Below are 21,885 nucleotides of genomic sequence, written 5' to 3' on the forward strand. Positions count from 1 at the left end.
GGTGAATGTTAAGTGGACTTATTCTGGCAATCACTTTGCACTATCTATGAATACCAAATGATTATGTTGTGTATCTGAAACTAATCTCATATTTCAATTATACCTCAATAGAAAAACAACTTTTTAAAAAAGAAGCAAGTGGGAGTTGTAGTGAAGTAATTTGAGGTCAGTTTTGCAGGCTGTACTTCTATGAGTTTCAAGTTAGAAAAAAATTTGTTTTACTTATTTACTATGATTAAAAGTGCCATTACATTTGTTCATAAATCTGTCATAATTTGATAAGATAGATTCCTTGAGCTTCAGAAAATTTCCCATTTATTACCAGCATATTTTCCACTTTGGCACAATAATAACACCATATTCAGAAAGTAAAATAAAATTAAGGAACTGATTTTTCTTTGGATGCATATCCGAAAGTGGGATTATGATCTCATAATGGTTTACCATAATGGTTGTACCAATTTATATTCCCATCAAGAGTCTTCCAGTTTCTGTTTTCTCCACATCCTTGCCAATACTTATTATTTTATGACAGACACTGTAATAGGTGGGAGGTGATATTGTGGTTTTGATTTACATTTCCCTGAGGGCTAGCAATATTGAGCATCTTTTTTAAAAAAATTAATTTACTTATTTGAGAGAGAGAGTGAGAGTGTGCATGAGCATGAGGGACAAAGGGCGAGGGAGAGAGAATCTCAAGCAGACTCCACTAAGTGTGGAGGCTGACATGGGGGTTGATCTCCCAACCCTGAGATCATGGCCTAAGCCGAAACCAAGAGTTACGTGCTTAACCCAATGTGCCACCCAGATGCCCCAATGTTGAACATCTTTAATTTACCAGTTGGCTATTTGCCTTGTTGTTGCTGTTGTTTTTAAATAGAATTTTAGATTTTTAAAAAATGTAACTATTTTTATTATTAAAAATTTTTTAAATTTAAATTCAATTTAGTTAATGTATAGTGATTAGTTCCAGGGGTAGAATTTAGTGATTCATCACTTGCATATAACACCAAGTGCTCATTATGTCACGTGCTCTGCTTAATGCCCATCACTCAGTTACTCTTCCACCCCACCTACCACCCTCCAGCAACCCTCAGTTTATTTCCTATATAGTTAAGAGTCTCCCATGGTTTGTATCCCTCTGTTTTTATCTTATTTTTTTCCCCTTCCCTTCTCCTATGTTCATCTGTTTTGTTTCTTAAATTCTACATATGAGTGAAATCATATGGGATTTGTCTTTCTCTGACTTATTTTGCTTAGCATAGTACCTTCTAGTTCCATCCACATCATTACAAATGGCAAGATTTCATTCTTTTTGATTGCTGAGTAATATTCTGTTTGTGTGTGTGTGTGTGTGTGTGTGTCAGTGTGCATGTGTGTGTAGACACACACCACTTCTTTATCTATTCATCTGTCAATGGACATTTGGACTCTTTCCATACATATTTTAGCTATTGTGGACACTGCTGCTATAAACATTGGGGTGCAGGTGCCCCTTCAAATTGCAACTTTTGTATCCTTTAGATAAATACTTAGTGGTGCAATTACTGGACTGGGTAGTTCTATTTTTTTTTTTAAAGATTTTATTTATTTATTTGACAGAGAGATATCACAAGTAGGCAGAGAGGCAGACAGAGAGAGGAGGAAGCAGGCTCCCCACTGAGCAGAGAGCCCGATGCGGGACTCGATCCCAGGACCCCGAGATCACGACCTGAGCCGAAGGCAGCGGCTTAACCCACTGAGCCACCCAGGCACCCCGGGTAGTTCTATTTTTAACTTTTTGAGGAACCTCCATGCTGTTTTCCAGAGTGGTTGTACCAGCTTGCATTCCCACTAACATTGTAAGAGGGTTCCCCTTTCTTCACATCCTCAACAACATATGTTGTTTCCTGAGTTGTTAGTTTTAGCCATTCTGACCAGTGTGAAATGGTAGGTATCTCATTGTGGTTTTGATTTCTATTTCACCGAGGCTGAGCGATGTTGAGCATTTTTTCATGCGTCTGTTAGCTGTCTGGATGTCGTCTTTGGGGAAAATGTCTGTTCATGTCTTCTGCCCATTTCTTGATGGGATTTTTTTGTTTTCCAGATGTTGAGTTTGATATGGTTTTTTTTTTTTTTTAAAGATTTTATTTATTTATTTGACAGACAGAGATCACAAGCAGGCAGAGAGGCAGGCAGAGAGAGAGGAGGAAGCAGGCTCCCTGCTGAGCAGAGAGCCCGATGTGGGGCTTGATCCCAGGACTCTGAGATCATGACCTGAGCCGAAGGCAGCGGCTTAACCCACTGAGCCACCCAGGCGCCCCAATATGTTCTTTTTTTTTTTTTTTTTTTTTTTTAAAGATTTTATTTGACAGAGAGATCACAAGTAGGGAGAGAGAGGAGGAAGCAGGCTCCCCGCTAGGCAGAGAGCCTGATGCGGGGCTCAATCTCAGGACCCTGAGATCATGACCTGAGCCAAAGGCAGAGGCTTAACACACTAAGCCACTCAGGCGCCCTGATATGTTCTCTATAGATTTTGGATACTAGCCTTTTATCAGATATATCATTTGCAAATATCTTCTCCCATTCTGTAGGTTGCCTTTTAGTTTTGTTGATTGCTTCCTTTGCTGTGTAAAAGCTTTTTATCCTAATGAAGTCTCAATAGTTCATTTTTGCTTTTGTTTCCCTTGCGTTTGGAAACATGTCTGGCAAGAAGTTGCTGTGGCCAAGGTCAAAGATGTTGCTGTCTGTGTTCTCCTCTAGGGTTTTAATGGATTCCTGTCCCACATTTAGGTCTTTCATCCATTTTGAACTTATTTATGCATATGGTATAAGTGGTCCAGTTTCATTCTTCTGTATGCTGTTGTCCAGTTTCCCAACACTACTTGTTGAAGAGACTGTCTTTTTTTTTCCATTGGATATTCTTTCTTTGTGTGTCAAGGATTAGTTGACCATAGATTTGAGGGTCCATTTCTGGATTCTCTAGTGTGTTCCACTGATCTACGTGTCCATTATTATTCCAGTACCATACTGGCTTGATGATTGCAGCTTTGTAATACAGGTTAAGGTCTAGAACTATGAGGCCACCAGCTTGCTCTTTCTTTCTTTCTTTTTTTGGTGCAATTATAAATGGTACCGATTCCTTAATTTCTCTTTTTGCTGCTTCATTGTTAGCGTATAGAAATTCCACAGACTTCTGTATATTGATTTTATATCCTGTGACTTTGCTGAATTTCTGTATCAGTTCTAAAAAGTTTTTGGTGGAGTGTTTGGGTTTTCTACATAAACTATCACTTCTGTGAAGAGTGCAAGTTTGACTTATTTGTCAATTTGGATGCCTTTGATTCTGGTTTGTTGTTCGATTGCAACCCTAGGACTTCCAGTACTATGTCAAACAACAGTGGTGAGAGTGAATATCCGGCTCATAGAGGAAATGCTCTCAGTTTTTCCCCATTGAGGATGATATTCCTTGTAGATCTTTTATACATGACCTTATGATGTTGAGGTATGTTCCCTCTATCTCTGCATAGTTGAGGTTTTTATTAAGGAAGGATGCTGTATTTTGTCAAATGCTTTTTCTTCATCTATTGAGAAGATTATATGGTTCTTGTCCTTTATTAATGTGGTGTATCGCATTGATTGATTTGCAAATATTGAACCAAACTTGCAGCCTGGGAATAAATCCCACTTGGTCATGGTGACTAATCATTTTAATGTACTGTTGGACCCTACTAGCCAGCATTGTGGTAAGAATTTCTGCATCTGTGCTCATCACAGATACAGGTTTTTAATTCTCCTTTATAATGGGGTCTGTTTTTTTGGATCAAGGTAATGTTGGTTGGCCTCACAGAATGAGTTTGGAAGTTTTCCTTCCATTTCTACTTTCTGGAACAGTTTCAGAAGAATAGGTATTATTAACTCTATAAATGTTTTGTAGAATTCCTCTGGGAATCCACCCAGCCTTGGCCTCTTGTTTGTTGGGAGATTTTTCATTACTGATTCAATTTCTTTGCTGGTTATTGGTCTGTTCAGGTTTTCCTATTTCTTCTGGTTTCAGTTTTGGTAGTTCATAATGCTTCTAGGAATTTATCCATTTCTTTCAGACTGCCTAATTTGTCAGCATATAATTGCTCATAATACTCTAATTGTTTGTATTTCTTCAGTATTGGTTGTAATTTCTCCTCTTTCATTCATGGTTTTATTTATTTGGGTCCTTTCTCTTTTCTTTTTGATAAGTCTGGTTAGGGATTTATCAATCTTATTCTTTCAAAGGACCAGCTCCCAGCTTTGTTGATCTCAACTGGTTGTTTTTTTTTTTAAATTTCTGTATCATTGACTTCTGCTCTAATCTTTATTATTTCTCTTCTTCTGGTGGATTTAGGCTTTATTTGCTGTTCTTTTTCCAGTTGCTTTAGGTGTAAGGTTAGGCTGTGTATTTCCTGTTTCATGTGGAAGGCCTGTATTGCTATATACTTTGCTGCCTCCCAAAGGTTTTGAATTGTTGTTTTCCTTTTTATTTGATTCCATGTGGTTTTAAAATTCTTCTTTAATTTCCTTGTTGGCCCATTCATCCTTTTTTTTTTTTTAAGATTTTATTTATTTATTTGACAGACAGAGATCACAAGTAGGCAGAGAGGCAGGCAGAGATAGAGGGGGAAGCAGGCTCCCTGCTGAGCAGAGAGCCTGATGTGGGGCCCGATCACAGGACCGTGAGATCACTACCTGAGCCAAAGGCAGCGGCTTAACCCACTGAGCCATGCAGGCGCCCCTGGCCCATTCATTGTTTAGTGAGTTCTTTAACCTCCATGTATTTGTGATCCTTCCAAATTTTTTCTCGTAGTTGACTTCAAGTTTCATCACACTGTGGTCTGAAAATATGAATGGTATATCTCAAATCTTGCACTGGTGGAGACCTGATTTGTGACCCCATATTTTATCTATTCTGCAAAATGCTCCATGTGTACTCAGAGAGAATGTGTACTCTGCTGCTTCAGGATGAAATGCTCTGACTCTATCTGTTAAGTCCATCTGGTTCAGTGTGTCATTCAAAGCCCTTGTTTCCTTGTTAATCTTCTGTTTAGATGATCTGTCCATTGCTGTAGTGAGGTGTTAAAGTCCCCTACTATTATTGTATTATTATCAATGAATTTCCTTAATTTTATAATTAAGTAATTCATATATTTGGGTAATCCCAAATTAGGGGTATAAATATTTACGATTGCTAGATCTTCTTGTTGGATAGACCCTTTAATTATGATAGAGTGTCCTTCATCTTTTATTTCAGTCTTTGGTTCAAAAATCTAGTTTGTCTGATAAAAGGACGGCTACTCTAGTTTTCTTTTGATGTCCATTGGCCCAATAAATGGTTTTCTACCCCCTCACTTTCAATCTGGAGGTGTCCTTGGGTCTAAAATGAGTCTTGTAAGCAGCATATCTATGGGTCTTGGTCTTTTTGTTTGTTTGTTTTGTTTTAATCTTTCTGATTCCCTATGTCCTTTAATCGAAGCATTTAGTCTGTCTACATTCAGAATAATTATTGAAAGATATGAATTTAGTGCCACTGTATTACCTGTAAAGTTGTTGTTTCTATAGATTGTTTATTCCTTTCTGGTCTTTGTTACTTTTGGGCTTTCTTCTTAAAGGGTCCCCTTTAATATTTCTTTTAGGGATGGTTTAGTGTTCACAAATTCTTTTAGTTTTTGTTTTGGAAATGCTTTCTCTCTCCTATTCTGAATGACAGCCTTGCTGGATAAAGTGTTCTAGGTAGGGTAATTTTCCCAGGTAGCATATTCAATGTATTATGAAGGTCCTTTCTGGCCTGCCAGGTCTCTGGACAGGTCTGCTGCCAACCTTATGTGTCTACCCTTTAGATTAAGGACCTCTTGTTCAGATCTGCTTTCAGGATTTTCTCTTTATTTTTTTTAATTTGCAAGTTTCACTTTGTTGAGTTGACTTATTTTTGTTATTTTGAGGGGAGTTCTCTGTGCTTCTTGTGCTTGAATGCGTTTCCTTCCACAGATTAGGGAAATTCTCAGTATAATTTGCTCAGATAAACCTGCTGCCCCCTTTTCCTGCTCTTTATCTTCTGGGACTCCTATAATATGGATATTATTTCCCTTAATGGAATTGTTGAGTTCCTTAAGTCTACACTTGTGATCTAATAGTTTTCATTTTCTTTCTTCTTTTCTGCTCGTTTTACATAATTTTATCTTCTATATCACTGATTCATTGCTCTACTTGTTCATTTTCATTTTTATGGTCTCCACTTGAGACTGTATCTTGGTAACAGCATTTTAAATTTTAGCCTGACTAGATTTTAGTTGTCTCTATAGTAAGGAATTCTCCACTGTCTTCTATGCTTTTTTCAAGCCCAGCTAGTATCCTTATAATTATTTTAAATTCCATTTCAGACAGCTTACTTATATCCATATTGATGAATCCCTGACTGAACACTATCTCCTGTTTTTTTCCCTTTGGGGTGAATTTGTCTATCTTGTCATTTTGTCCAGAAAAGAAAAAAAAAAAAAGAAAAAGAAAAAACCCAACAACAACAACAACAACAAATAAACAAAAAAACTAGATCCTGGGTGTGTTTTGGTCCACTTGTTAAAAGAAAGCAGTTCCTAAAATTAGAAAGAATAACATATATATGTTTATATATAGATAAAATGAAATAACATAAAATGAAAGGAAACAAAAATAAAAAAGCATACATGAAGTATACGTAAAAAAAATCGAAAAATAAAAAATTGAAAAGATAATTGAAAAAAGAATTACTAAAGACTAAAGACTAAAAACACAACGAATGTTATATACTGTTTTCCCGAAGAGCTAAAGCTTTGCAGCCCTCTATGATCAATCAAGTTGGTTCAAGTGAGTTGGTTTTGTTGGTGTTCTGGGAGAAGGGGCCGGTTGTGTTGATTCTCAGGTGGATTTGCCCTAGTGGAAATGTGCTTCAAAGTGTGGAGGGAAGCAGGGCTCAGGCTAAGTGGCTCTGGGTTCCAGTAGGTGGTGCTGTTTTGCTCCCCGAAGGTTTTTAGCACTGAGGGGTGGGATGAGGATGGCAACACCTGGCTCTCTGGCCCCAGAGCAGAATATTAGCAACCCCTAGTCTTTAGTGAACCCTCACAGAAGAACAACCAGTCTTGTCTCTCTGGTTTCCATCAAAATTCTGTGTTCATCCAGCCTGTGACCAAGCATTTTAATCTCAGGCACAGGACTGAGTTTCAACTCCAAATTTTAGGGAATGCTGTGGCTAGGACTGCACTGTTCCCTTCAGGGAGGGTCTCATCTCACTTCTGCTTTTTGTTGGACCCATCCCAGGGGAGTGATTGTACAGCTCTGCAGTAGTTCCACTTTATGGCGACACAGAGCAAAAAGCTAGCATGTAGACTCACCCTTCTCAGCTGGCTTCCCTGCTCTTATACCTGAGAATTCTGCTGCACTTAGGCATGACATGTTAGTCTTTCAACCCCAGGGATCCTCAGACCGGGCTGTCACACCTGGGATTCTGCCCCACTTCTCCACCTGAGCACCTTTAACCTAGGCATGTCCCCCACTGGAGCACTGGAGCAGACTTCAAAAAGTTTCGATTTTGCACTTTGCTGCTTGTAATACTTTGAGGTAGGCTTCTTCTTCTTCTTCTTCTTTTTAAGATTTTCATTTATTCATTTGACAGAGAGAGACACAGTGAGAGAGGAAACACAAGCAGGGGGAGTGGGAGAAGGAAAAGCAGGCTTCCCACTGAGCAGGGAGTCCAATGCAGGGCTCGATCCCAGGAATCCCAGGAATCCCAGGAATCCCAGGATCCTGGGATCATGACCCCAGCGGAAGGCAGAGGCTTAACTGAGCCATCCAGGCGCCCCTTGAGGTAGGTTTCTTAAGTAGGCTCTGTCCCTTCTGTGGTATCAGCTATATCACACCAGATTCAAGTCTCTGTATCTTCTATCTTCCAAACAACCACAAACAGTGGTTGTTTTTCTACTTGTAGACTTGCAGTATTTGTTTTCTCAGATCTCTGATTGATTTCCTGGATGTTCAGAGTGATTCAATAACTATCTACTTGTATTGGAGGGATGAAAGAAGCTTAGGGTCCCCCTAGTCCTCTGCCATCTTAACTTCTTCTCTATTGGCTATTTTGAGATATGTCTATTCAGGTCCTCTGCCCATTTTACTTTTTCTTTCTTTCTTTCTTTCTTTTTTTTAAGATTTTATTTATTTGACACACACATAGAGAGAGAGAGAGATCACAAGTAGGCAGAGAGGCAGGCAGAGAGAGAGGGGGAAGCAGGCTCCCCGCTGAGCAGAGTCCGATGTGGGGCTCAATCCCAGGACCCTGGGATCATGACCTGAGCCAAAGGCAGAGGCTTAACCCACTGAGCCACCCAGGTGCCCCCACCCCCATTTTACTTTTTATTACATTTTTTTCTCCTCCTGCCAAGTTGTTATTTAAATTCTAGCTAGTTAACATATACTGCAATATTAGTTTCAGGTGTAGAATTTAGTGATTCATCACTTATAGCACCTGGTTCTCATCACAAGTGCCCTCCTTGATACCCACCACCTACTTAACACATCACCTCATCCACCAACCCTCCAGTAACCCTCAATTTGTTCTCTATGGTTAAGAGTCTATTTCTTGGTTTGCCTTCCTTGGCCCTCATGTTTGTTTTGTTTCTTAAATTCCACTTAGGAGTAAAATCATATGATATTCGTCTTTCTCTGACTTAATTTTGCTTAGCAAAATAGTCTAGTTCCATCCACGTCATTGCAAATGGCAAGATTTCACTCTTTTTTTATGGCTGAGGAGAATCCCATGGATATCTTCTTTATCCATTCATTAGTCGATGTGCATCTGGGCTTTTTTCATAGCTTGGGTTATTACTGATAACGCTACTATAAACACTGGGATGCGTGTCTACCTCTGAATTAGTATTTTTGTATCCTCTGAATAAATGCCTAATAGTGCAACTGCTGGATTATACGGTAGTTCTAATTTTAATTTTTGAGAAACCTCCTTAGTATTTTCCAGAGTGCCTGCACCAGTTTGCATTCCCACCAACAGTGTAAGAGGGCTCTCCTTTCTCCACAGCCTCACTAGCATCTGTTGTTTCCAGTGTTACTAATTTTAGTCATTCTGATTGGTGTGAAGTGATATCTCATTGTAGTTTTGATTTGTATTTCCCTGATGATGAGTGATACTGAGCATCTTTTCATGTGTCTGTCAGTCATCTGTTTGGTCTTCTTTGGAAAAATGTTTATTCATTTCTTCTGTCCAGTTTTAAACTGGGTTATTTCTCTTTTGGGTGTTGAGTTTGATATATTCTTTATATATTTGGGATATTAACCCCTTACAAGATATGTCATTTGCAAATTTCTTCTCCCATTCTGTAGGCTGCCTTTTAGTTCTGTTGATTATTTCCTTCACTGTGCAGCTTTTTATTTTGATGAAGTCCCAACAGTTCATTTTTGCTTTTGTTTCCTTTGCCTCAGGACATGGATCTAGTAGGAAGCTGCTAAAGCCAAGGTCAGAGAGTTTACTGCCTGTGTTCTCCTCTAGGATTTGGATGGATTTATTTAGGTCTTTCATCCATTTTGAATTTATGTATGTGTATGGTGTAAGAAAGTAGTCCAATTTCATTCTTCTGCATGTTGTTGTTTAGTTTTCTCAACACCATTTGATGAAGAGACTGTCTTTTTTCCATTGCAGATCCTTTCCTGCCTTGTTGAAGATTAATTGACTGTATAGTTGTGAGTTCATTTCTGGATTTTCTGTTATGTTCCACTGACTGTTTTTGTGTCGGTCCATACCATCTTGGTCACTATAACTTTGAAATGTAGCTTGAAGCCTGGAATTGTGATGCCCCCAGCTTTGCTTTTTGAGACTCCTTTGGCTATTTGGGGTCTTTTGTGGTTCCATACAAATTTTAGGATTGTTTGTTTCTAGCTCTATGAAAAATGTTGGTGGTATTTTGATAGGAATTTCATTAAGTGCGTAGATTGCTTTGGGTAGTATAGACATTTTAACAATATTTTTCTTGCAATCCATGAGCATGGAATGATTTTCCACTTCTTTGTGTCATCTTAAATTTCTTTCATCAGTGTTTTACAGCTTTCAGGGTACAGATCTTTTTTTTACCTCTTTGGTTAGGTTTATTCCTAAGTATCTTATGGGTTCTGGTACAATTATAAATGGAATTGATTTCTTGATTTCTCATTCTGTTGATTCATTATTGTATACACAGAAATGCAAGATTTCTATATGTTGATTTTGCCTTTCCCCATTAAAAAAAAGATTTATTTACTTATTTTAGAGTGTGTGTGTGTGTGTAAGCAGGGGGTGAGGGGAGAGACAGAGGGAGATGGAGTGGTAGAGAGAGAATTTTCAACTGACTCCCCACTGAGCAGAAAGCCTGATGTGGGGCTTGATCTCATGTCCCTGAGATGATGATCTGAGCCAAAATTAAGAGTCAGATGCTTAACTGATACTCCAGGTACTCCTGCATTTGTCCATTTTTAAACTGAGTTGTTTTATTATTGAATTGTTTGCATTCCTTATATATTTTGGATGTTGAGTTATCAGATGTATGGTTTGCAAATATCTTCTCCCATTCTGTAGGCTGTTTTTACTCTTGATCTTTTCCTACTAGATGCTTTTTAGTTTGATACAATCCCACTGTCTATTTTTGCATTTTTTTCACCTGTGCTTTTGGATCATATAAAAAAGATCAAATTGTACAGATGAATGCCAAGAAGCTTGTTCTCTGTGTTTTTTTTTTTTTTCTAGTAGTTTTAGTTTCAGGCCTTACATTTAACTCTTTAATCCATTTTGAGGCTTTTGTTGTTGTTGTTTTAATGAAGTGAGGTAAGTGTCCAACTTAATTCTTCTTCATGGAGATAACCAGTTTTCCCAGCATCCTTTATTGAAGAGACTTTCCATTCCTCATGTGTGTTTGTGGCACTGTTGTCAAAGGTCAATTGACCATAAATGCAGGGATCTATTTATAGGCTCTCTATATAGTCTATATTTTGATGTTTTTCTGTCAATACCATGCTTTTTTGATGAGTGTAGCTTTGTAGTATATTTTGAAATCAGATAATATGATGCCTTTAGCTTTGTTCTTATTGCTCAAGATTGCTTTTGCACTTTGCAGTCTTTTGTGATCCTAAATGAACTTTAGGATTGTTTTGTCTACTTTTGTGAAAAATGTCACTGGAATTGTGAGATGGACTGCACTGATCTGCAGACAGCTTTGGAGAGTATTTTAATATTATTAACTCTTCTAATCCATGAAGATGGGATATCCTTCCTTTTTCTTTCTTTCTTTCTTCCTTCCTTTTTTTTTTTTTTTTTTTGGTGTCCTCTTCAAATTCTTTCATTAAGATTTTATAGATTTCAGTGCACAAACCTTTGACCTCCTTGGTTAAATGTAGTCCTACAATTTTTTTTGATGTTATTGTACATGAGATTGTTTTATTTTATTCCAGATACTTTATTAGTATGTACAAATGGAACTGATTTTTGTAGATTGGTTTTGTATCCTGCAACTTCACTAAATTAGTTCATTAGTTCTCATAGTGTTTTGGTAGCCTTTAGAGTTTTATATATAAAATTGATCCTTGAACAACATGGGTTTGAATTGCATGGCCTTTTCTTGGTAAGTACAGTATAATAAATGTATATTCTCTTCCTTATAATTTTTTAACTCTTTTCCCTCTAGCTTAACTGTCTAAGAATACAGTATATAATAAATGTAACATACAAATATGTGTTAATCCACTGTTTAAGTTACCAGGAAGGCTTCTGGTCAACAGTATGCTATTAGTAGTTAAGCTTTTGGGGAGTCAAAAGTTAAATGTGGATTTCTGACTGTGTAGGAGGTCAGTGCTCCTAACTCGTGTTGTTACAGGGTCAACTGTATAAGATTATCTCTTCTGTAAAAAGAAAAAAGCTTTACTTCTTCCTTTCTGATTTGGAAGCCTTTTCTTTATCTTGCCTAAAAATTCTGGCTAGACTTCCAGTTCAACTTCCAGTTGAATAAGTGGCAAGAGTGGGCATCCTTGTGCTTATTCCTGATCTTAGTTTTAGGAAAAGCTGACAGCTTTCACCAATGAGTATGATGTTAATTGTGAGCTTGTTATATAGAGCCGTTATTTTGTTGAGGTACATTCTTTCTTTTCGCTGGGTGTGTGTGTGTGTTTAAATTATGAAATATTGTGAATTTTGTCAAATTTTTTTTGTATCTATGGAGTTGATCATATTATTTTTTCACTTCTGTTAATGTTGTATCTGACACTTACTAATTTGCGTATGTTAAACCGTCTTTGCCCTAGGGATAACCCCCAATTTATCATGGTGTATGATCCTCTTATTGTGCTGTTGAATTTGGTTTGCTAGCATTTTGTTGAGGATTTCTGCATCCATGTTCATCAGGAATATTGGTCTATACTTTCCTTGTAGTATCTTTGGCTCTGGAATAGGGTATTTATTTCTGGCCTTGTAAAATGAGTTTGTGAGTGTTCCCTCCTCTTCAGTTTTTGAGAAGAGTTTGGGAAGCACTGGCATTTATTTTTCTTTACCCATAAAGCCATCAGGTCTTGGGCTTTTTTTTTTTTTTTTGAAAGTTTTTAATTGTTGGGACGCCTGGGTGGCTCAGTTGGTTAAGCAGCTGCCTTCGGCTCAGGTCATGATCCCAGTGTCCTGGGATCGAGTCCCACATCGGGCTCCTTGCTCGGCAGGGAGCCTGCTTCTCCCTCTGCCTCAGCCTGCCATTCTGTCTGCCTGTGCTCGCTCTCTCCCCCGCCCTCTCTGATAAATAAATAAAATCTTAAAAAAAAAGTTTTTAATTGTTGATTCTATCTCCTTACTCATTATTGGTCTGTTCAGATATTCTATTTCTTCAGGATTCAGTCTTGGTAGGTTGTATGTTTCTAGGAACTTTTCCATTCTTGTATGTTATCAATTTTGTTGGCATATAAATCTTCATAGTATCTTGTGATCTTATTTCTGTGGAATCAATTGTAATATCTTCTCTTTCACGTATAATTTATAAGTCTTCTTTTCCTTGGCCTAAGATTTGTCAATTTTATCTTTTCAAAAAAACAATTCTTATTTTCATTGATCTTTTCTACTGTTTTTCTAGTCTGTATATCATTTATTTCTGATTTTTATTATTTTCTTCCTTCTACTAATTTTAGGTTCGGTGTGCTCTTTTTCTAGTTTCTTGAGGCATAAAAGCTAGATTATTTTAGGTCTTTCTTTTTTTCTTACTATGGGCATTTATATTTTTATTTATTTATTTTTTAAAAGATTTCATTTATTTATTTGACAGAGATCAAAAATAGGCAGAGAGGCAAGAGAGGGGTGAGGTGGGGCGCAGAGCAGAGAGCCTGATGTGGGACTCAATCCCAGGACCCTGAGATCATGACATGAGCTGAAGGCAGAGGCTTAATCCATGGAGCCACCCAGGCACCCACTATGGGCATTTATTAAAATTCACTCTTAGAACTGCTTTTGCTGCATCCCATAAGTTTTGCTATGTTTTGTTTCCATTTTTATTTGTCTCAAGATACTTTTTGATTTCACTTCTGATTTCTTCTTTGACTAATTGATCATGAGTGTTTTCACTTTCAACATATTTGCGATTTTCCTCCTGCTATTGACTTCTAGCCTTTTTTTTTTTTTAAACCACTGTGGTTGGAAAAGATACCTGATATAATTCAATCTTCTGAAATTTATTGACTTGTTTTGTGGTCTAACATATGATCTATCCAGGAAAATTCTCTGTGCATGCTTAAAATGAATGTGTTATCTTGTTGCTGTTGGATGGAATGCTCTGCATATGTCTGTTAGAATGATTTGGTTTGTAGTGTTGTTCAAGTCTGCTGTTTCCTAATTTTTCATCTGGATGATTTATTCATTTTTGCAAGTAGGCTACTGAGGCCCCCTATAATTATACTGCTATTTCCCCTCTCAGTTCTGTTAATATTTACTTTATACACTTAGGTACTCCAATATTGGGAGCATATATATTCACAGTTGTTGTATCCTCTTGATGAATCAACCCTTTTATCATTATATAATGGCTTTCTTTTGACTTAACATTTATTTTGTCTGATATTAAGTAATGTCACCCTGCTCTCTTTTGGTTACCATTTGAATGGAAGATCTTTTCCCATCCCTTCACTTTTAGCTTATGTGTGTCCTTAGAGATAAAATGAGTCCCTAATAGGCAGCATATTGTGGGATCTTGTTTTTTAATCCATTTAGCCACTCTGTGTCTTTTGATTGGCTATTTTGATCCATTTACATTTAAAGTAATTATATACAAGGGCTTAGTACCGTCGTTTTGTTAATTGGTTTTGACTACTGTGTAATTCTGTTATTCCTTTCTTGCTATCATCCTTTGTTATTTGTTAATTTCTTGTAGTGGTATACTTTGATTACTTTATCTTTTGTGTATCTACTATAGGTTTATTTTTGGTTAACATTAAGCTTCCAATAAAACATAGTTCTAACAATCTATTTTAAGTTGGCAATAACTTAAGTTCAATTGCATACAAAATCTGTATGGTTTAACTTTTCCTTCCCCAACATTTGTTATTGATATCACAATTTATTTCTATATTCTGTATCCAGGATCAAATTATTGTAGATGTAGTTATTTCTGATACTTTTCTCTTTTAACTTATATACCAGAGTTAAAAGTGATTTATGCACTCTATTGGAGTATTAGAGTATTCTGAATTTGACTATATTCTTAGTTTTACAGTGAGTTTTAAACTTTCATATGTTCTCCTTGTAGTTGGCATTCTTTCAACTTGAGAACTCTGTTTAGCATTTCTTGTAAGACAGGTCTATTGGTCTATTGTGATGAACTCTCAAAGATGTTGTTCGACTCAGAAAGTCTTTATCTCTCCTTTTTTTTCCTGAAAGACAGCTTTGCCAAGTATAGTGTTCTTGGGTGGCAGTTTTTCCTTTGGCACTTAAAATATATAATCCCATTCTTTCCTGGTCTGCAAGGTAGTCTACTAAGAAATCCACTGCTAGGGATTCCCATGTACATGATGAGTTGGTTTTCTCTTGCTGTTTTCAAAATTCCATCTTTGACTTTTGAGAATTTGCTTATAATGTGTATCGGTGAAGACCTCTATATTTTATGTTTGGGGTTCCTTGGACTTCACAGATCTGGATGTTCATTTCCCTCCCCAGATTACAGATTAGTAAAGTTTTCTGTCATTATTTCTTTAAATAAGTTTTCTTCCTTTCTTTATCTGTATTTCGGGACCCCCATTAATATGAATATTGTTTCTTTTAGTGGTGTCCTGTAACTCTTCTAGGATTTTTTGCTCTCTTTTTTGTTTTTTTCTTTTCCTTTTCTTTCCTCTGACTGGGTTAATTTCAGTTGACCAGTCTTCATGCTCACCAATTCTTTCTTTTGCTTAATAGAGTCTGTTGGTGAAGCTATCTGTGGAATTTTTCAGTGCAGTCATTGTGTTCTTTATCCCCAAAATATCCTTTTGGCTTGTTTTTATGGTTTCTCTTTGTTGCACTTCTCATTTTCTTCATGCACTGTTTCCCTGAATTTGCTCAGTTCTTTGTTTTCTTATGAAGTTCACTGAAATTTTTTAAGATGATTATTTTGAATTTTGACACACAGTTTGCAGATCTCAATTTCTTTAGGTCAGTTACTAGTATTTTGTTTCTTTGGTGGTGTCACATTCTCTTGGTTATCCAAGATCCTTGTAACACTGCATTAGTGTCACTGCATCTAAAAAAGCAGGCATCGCTTTCAGTCTCTAAAGACTGACTTTGGCAGGGAATGCCCTTTAGCAGTCTGAGTCTTGACTCTGGGCAAGCTGCCTCCTGGGGTCTTTGGGTGAGTTTATGGCTAGAATCAGGAGGCCAAGGTAAGCAGGTGACTGGGCTTGTGCCTGGGTCCATGGGGGCCAATATGGTAGTAACTGGGTCTTAAGCCAGAGTCTGCAAGGTATGGCCTACTTTTGGGATGGGTCTGTGATGCCTGCAGTATAAGTCTGCAGTAGTGGACCTGGAGCCTGGATCTCTTGGGGCTGGTCATTATTGAGGTCTACTGGGTTTTACTGGAGCCTAGGGATCTAGGGGTTGATCTGGCACTAGGGCAAGCCTGAGGTTGCAGTGGCAAACCTGGTGCTGGACAATTATGGAGAATGGTGTACAGTCGCTTGCCTGGAGTCTGGTGTAGTGGAGTCTTTGTGTTTAAGTGAGTCTGAGGCCTGGGTCCATGGGGGCTGGCATGTCATTGGGCTGGGCCCACTGATGCTAGTCTGGAATTGGTGTTCACGGAGGGTCTGTTGCTGGAGTCCATAGTCAAGTTGGGCACTCACTTCACTCTCCTTCCCCCATGGAGAGGTTGTCTCTCCATACTGGGCTGCCTGGGCTTTAGAGATGGGATGACACAGGTAATATGAGATTTTCCTTTCTACCTTTTTCATCTTTTCTTATTTCTGTGCTCCATCCAGGTGCTGCAATCTCTTACCTAGAATCCTTAGTTCTGGTGATGGTATTTCTTTTGTATGTATGTATGTATATCCAACTCTCCCTTTCTTAAAACACTATTTTTCCCCCTTAGAATTATCTTAGCATCCTTGTTGCCATATCCTAGCCATAAATGTGAGGATTTATTTTTACTTCTGGACTAATTCTTTTTTTTTTTTAAAGATTTTTATTTATTTATTTGACAGAGAGAGATCACAAGTAGGCAGAGAGGCAGGCAGAGAGAGGAAGAGAAGCAGGCTCCCTGCTGAGCAGAGAACCCGATGCGGGGCTCGATCCCAGGACCCCGGAACCATGACCTGAGACGAAGGCAGAGGCTTTACCCACTGAGCCACCCAGGCGCCCCTGGACTCCTAATTCAACACTGTTTATCTACATGTCAATCTTTATGCCAGTATCGCATTGTCTTGTTTACATTAGCTTTGTATATTTTGAAATCAGTAAGTGTGAATCCTATGATCTTATTTTTTTCTCAAGATTATTTTGGCTACTCTGATCTCTTTGTAGTTCCGTATGAATTCAGGATTCAGCTTTTTCATTTCTACAAAAACAACAAAAAGTAGCTGGGATTTTCTAAGGAGTTGCTTCGAATCTATAAATCTATTTGTGGAGTACTGATGTTCTAACTATTTTTTAAACCTTCTGCTCCACGAATGTGGGATGCCTTCATTTCATTTAGATCTTCCTTAATTTTTTTCAACAATGTTTTGGCCAGTTTTCACAATATAAGTTTTATACTTCTTTTGTTAAATTTATTCCAGTTATTTTATTCTTTTTGCTGTTATTATAACTGGAATTATTTCCTTATTTTTGGCTTTTCATTCTTTGTGCATAGAAGTAGAATTGATTTTTTAAAATAAATTTGTATTATATCCTGCAACTTTCTTAATCTTTACTGAGTTCTAATAGTTTTTCAACAGATTTCTTGAGATTTCCTATATTCAAATAGATAGTTTTCCTTCTTCTTTTCCAATTTGGATGCTTTTTATTTCATTAATTTGCCTAACAGTCCTGGCTAGAACCTTCGGTACAATGCTGAAAGAACAGACATCTTTGTTTTTTTCCTGGTCATAGGGAATAGCTTTCAATCTTTCACTATTCACTAGTTGTTAGCTATGGGTTTTTCAGAGATATCCTTTATCAGGTCAAAGAAATTCCCTTCCACTTTTAGTTTATTTGTTTTTTTTTTTTAATCAAGAGGAGGTATTGGACTTTTTTCAACTGCTTTTTCTGAGACTACTAGGATGATCATGTGGCTTCAATCATTTATTCTATTAATATGATATATTATATTGATTTGATTTTTAGATGGTAAACCAACTTTGCTTTACTATCTGCTTTGGGTATCTGGCTAACACTGGCCTTGTAGAATGAATCTGGAAGTGTTTTTTACTCTTTTATTCTTTGGAAGATTGTAAAGAATTACTATTTTTTCAGGTATATGATTTAGTGATTCATCACTTACATACAACACCTGGTGCTCATCACAACTAGTGGACTCCTTAGACCTCATCACATATTTGACCCATCCCCTCACCCACCTCCCCTCCACTAACCATCAGTTTGTTCTTTATAGTTAACAATCTGTTTCTCAGTCTGCCTCTCCCCTATGCCCCACCCCCATGTTCATTTGTTTTCTTTCTAAAAATGTTTGATAGCATTTTCCAGTTAAGCTGTATCAGCCTGGGATTATTTTTCCTATCCAGAGTTTTTATTTCATCTCAAACCAGTGTCCAAGAATTTGCTCACTTTGTCTAAGTTATCTAACTTGTTAGTATAAAGTTATGTTTTATATATATATTTTTATTCCTGTAAGGTCAACATTCATGTTACCTCTTTTATTCTGACCTCAACAATTTAAATGTTATCTCGTCTTTCCTTGACCAGTGTACCTAAGGCCTTATTAATCTTTTTTTAAAAAAATCTGACTTTTGGTTCCATTGATTTTCTCTATTGTTTTTCTATTCTCTAATTTATGCACTTCAGTCATTCTTCTTTCCATCTTTGTGTTTGCTATGCTTAATTTGCTCTTTTTTCCACAGTGTCTTAAAGTAGAAGGTTAGGTTATTGATTCAAGGCATTTGTTTTTTAGTATATGCATTTATTGCTATACATTTCTCAGCACTGCATGTAGCACTGCTACATCCCATTAGTTTTGGCATTCCGTGTTGCTATTTTATTCATCTTAAAGTTTTGATACTTTCCCCTTCATTTTCATTCATTTCAAATTATTTCCTTTAATGTATTCTTCTCTTATCCTTTGGTTATTTAAGCAGTGTGTTGTTGCTACATGTTTATAAATTTCCAAATTCCTATCTTTATTGTTAATTTTATTCCATTATGGTCAGAGAATATGCTTTGTATGATTTTACTTCTTTTTGTATTGAGACTGTTTCATGGCCTGACACATGTTCTATCCTGGAGAATATTCCATGTGTACTTGAGAAGAATATATATTCTACTGTTCTTAGGTGGAGTGTTCTATAGATATGTTAGGTCTATTTGGTTTATAGTTTTATTTGTAGTGTTGCTCATGACTTCTATTTCCTTGTTGATCTTCTTCCTGGTTGTTCATCCATCAATGAAAGAGGAGTATGGAAGTCTTCAGCTCTTATTGTTGAATTGTTTATTTTAATTCTGTCAGTTTTGTTTCATGTATTTTAGGGTTTGATGTTGTGGTGCATATACGTAATTGTAATGTTTTCCTGTTCATCTCTAGTAACTATTTTTTGAATTAAAGTCTACATTCTCTGGTATTTATAAAGACATTACAAGTTTCTTAAGGTTGTTTACATGACATATCCCTATACTTAGTTTCTATTTTTTTCTCCCCATTATGTCTTTAAATCTAGTATTTCTCATGTAGACAGCATAAAATTAGTTTTTTAAATCCAGTTTGAAAATCTCTGCCTTTTAAAGGAATGCTTAATTCATTCAAATTTATAAATTGTTATTATTGATATAGTTAGACTTATATCTGCCATTTACTTTTTGTTTTCTATCTGTCTTGGCATTTTTTCTTTCTTTTTCTTTACTGCTTTCTTTTATAATAAGTGAATTATTTTCTAAGTGTAACATTCTAATTCTTTTAATGATTTTTTCCACTATGTATTTTTGAGTTAATTTTCTAGTGGTTGCTTTAGGGACTTGCCATATACATTTTAAAAGAAACATTATTTATTTATTTGGAGCAAAAAGGCACTTTCATTAAAGGACAGGACCTATGGGGCAGAAAGACGGGCTGTCATATACATTTCTAACTTCTTAGAATTTACTTCAGATTTATACTTAATTCCAGCAAGATACTGAAATGTTACTCCTATATAACTTTCCTCCTTCTTCCCTCTTTTTGTGCTATTATTGCTATACCTATTACATACCTATAGATTACAAACCCCAAACTACACTGTTCTAATTATTACTTTACTATATTGTATCTATATATATTACAAACCCCAAACTACACTCTTCTATTACTTTATGTAATTTATGTTTTTTAAGGACATTGAGAGAAGAAAAGAGAACAAGTATATGTTCATAGAGTTTGTTATTAATCTTCTTCATTACCATTTCTAGTTCTCTTCATTTGTTCTTGTGGGATAATAGGAGCTCCATAAAGAGGAAACATGGGTGAGAATTATTTGAGGAAAGCTTTTTCATAATTGAGGAAGTATGAGAGATAAAAAATTGAAACTGAGGGTTAACACAACACTGAAAGGGCAAGAATTGCAAAACTTTGGAAGTTGAGGTGATCTAACTGAAACAACCTAAGCTTTCAAAATAGTGGACTAATGATAAATGATAAAAATGCATACTTATTGGCATGGAAATACACTGTTATGTGAAAAAGTATGTTACAAATCTATATAGTATGATACCATTTAGCACAGTGTATTTTTTGGTGCAGGAAGAAAGAGTGAAGGAGGAGGAAGAGGAGAAGGAGGAGAGAGAGGGGTTAGAGAGGGAAAGGGAGGAACAGTGAAAGGAGACATACCAATGTTAAATATGGGTCATGGAATTATGAATAAATTTTATTATTAAGATTTTGAATGTATTTTGTATTTTAAAATATTTAATGTGTATGTATGATAAAATAAACTTAAAAAAACTAATTCAGCAGAAATGAGCAAAAGACTTGAAAAGGCAAGCTGCCTAAAATGAAATAGAACTGACTGAATACATATGAAAAAAAATTCAGCCTCATTAGTAATCAAATGCAAAGTAAAATAATATTATACTTTTTATTTATCAAATTGGAAAATATTTTTAAGAGGAAAACATCCTGTGTTAGTAGGGGTTATGGGAAATATGCTCAGTACCTTATTGATAAAAGTATAAAATTATACACTCTTTCTAAGGAGCAACTTAGTAATTTTTATAAATGCCCTTAAAAATGTCTATACCCTTTTAACCTAACAATTCCATTTTGGGGAATTTATGTTAGTGAAAAAAGTAGTGGATGTAACAACCATTTAGCTATAACTATTGTTTTGGAAAGCATTCCATAAAAATTTGGGAGTGTATGGTAATTAAGACTTAATCCAATGGAACTAATCTAAATATCTAAAAAGTAAGTAAAAATATATAATAAAAGAGACTATACAATATATACTAACTTTTAATAGTCTCTTATTCTGCATGTTAGAATTATTAGTATGAAAATTTATTTTCCTCTGCTTATCCATGTTTTCTAAATTGTCTAACAATGGACAAAAAATTCTTTGAAATGGAAAACAAAGCTATTTAAAAATAATCTAATAGGCTGCCAAGAAATAGCTTACTTTTATTTCTACTTCCTTGATTTCCAAACCCTGTATCCAACATTTAGATAACTTCTAGACCCAACATACAGACAGCTGAGGCAGTTATACTAGCAAGCAGCACCAAGGACTGTAGCCTCTCCGTCCTTTGGTACTAAGCACAAACTATGTGCTGGGTACTGTGTTAACACAAGCTGGGAATAAAAGAAGAGAGGGACCTAGATTTTGGCTTAAATAAGAGATAGATTAGTGGCAAGAAACAGATGTGTATGTTCACAACTACAAATCAAGGTATGTTTGAGTGTGCCAAGGAAAAGGAAGAGATGATTCTAATTTGTCTATAAGTGTCATCCACAATTTGTTTCTTTCCCTCTCTAATTTACCACTGAACCATCAAGATGAAAACTCTTAACATATATATTCCCACATCCCATATAAAAGCTTCCTAGTCCTATTTAACTTTTAGGGCCAGCTCACATGTCACTTCACCTTTGTTTCTGGGGGTAAAAGCACTTCTCTTGATATGCCGTGACTATGCATTGAGTCTGAGAGGGCAGACACTAAGTGTAATTTATCTTGGTGCTCCTAGGTCAAGATGGCATCCACTGAGTA

At 36.3% G+C, this 21,885-nt stretch overlaps 1 protein-coding gene across 5 annotated transcripts in view; it reads right to left on the minus strand.

Moving 5' to 3' along the window:
- PPP2R3A (protein phosphatase 2 regulatory subunit B''alpha) overlaps positions 1-21,885 on the minus strand; it is a 195,533-nt gene that overhangs the window by 35,184 nt on the left and 138,464 nt on the right. The gene's annotated exons all lie outside the window — the stretch shown is intronic.

This window comes from Mustela putorius, unplaced genomic scaffold, assembly GCF_011764305.1.
Source record: "Mustela putorius furo isolate JIRA1106 unplaced genomic scaffold, ASM1176430v1.1 tig00003834_pilon_pilon_pilon, whole genome shotgun sequence".
Taxonomy (NCBI): domain Eukaryota; kingdom Metazoa; phylum Chordata; class Mammalia; order Carnivora; family Mustelidae; genus Mustela; species Mustela putorius.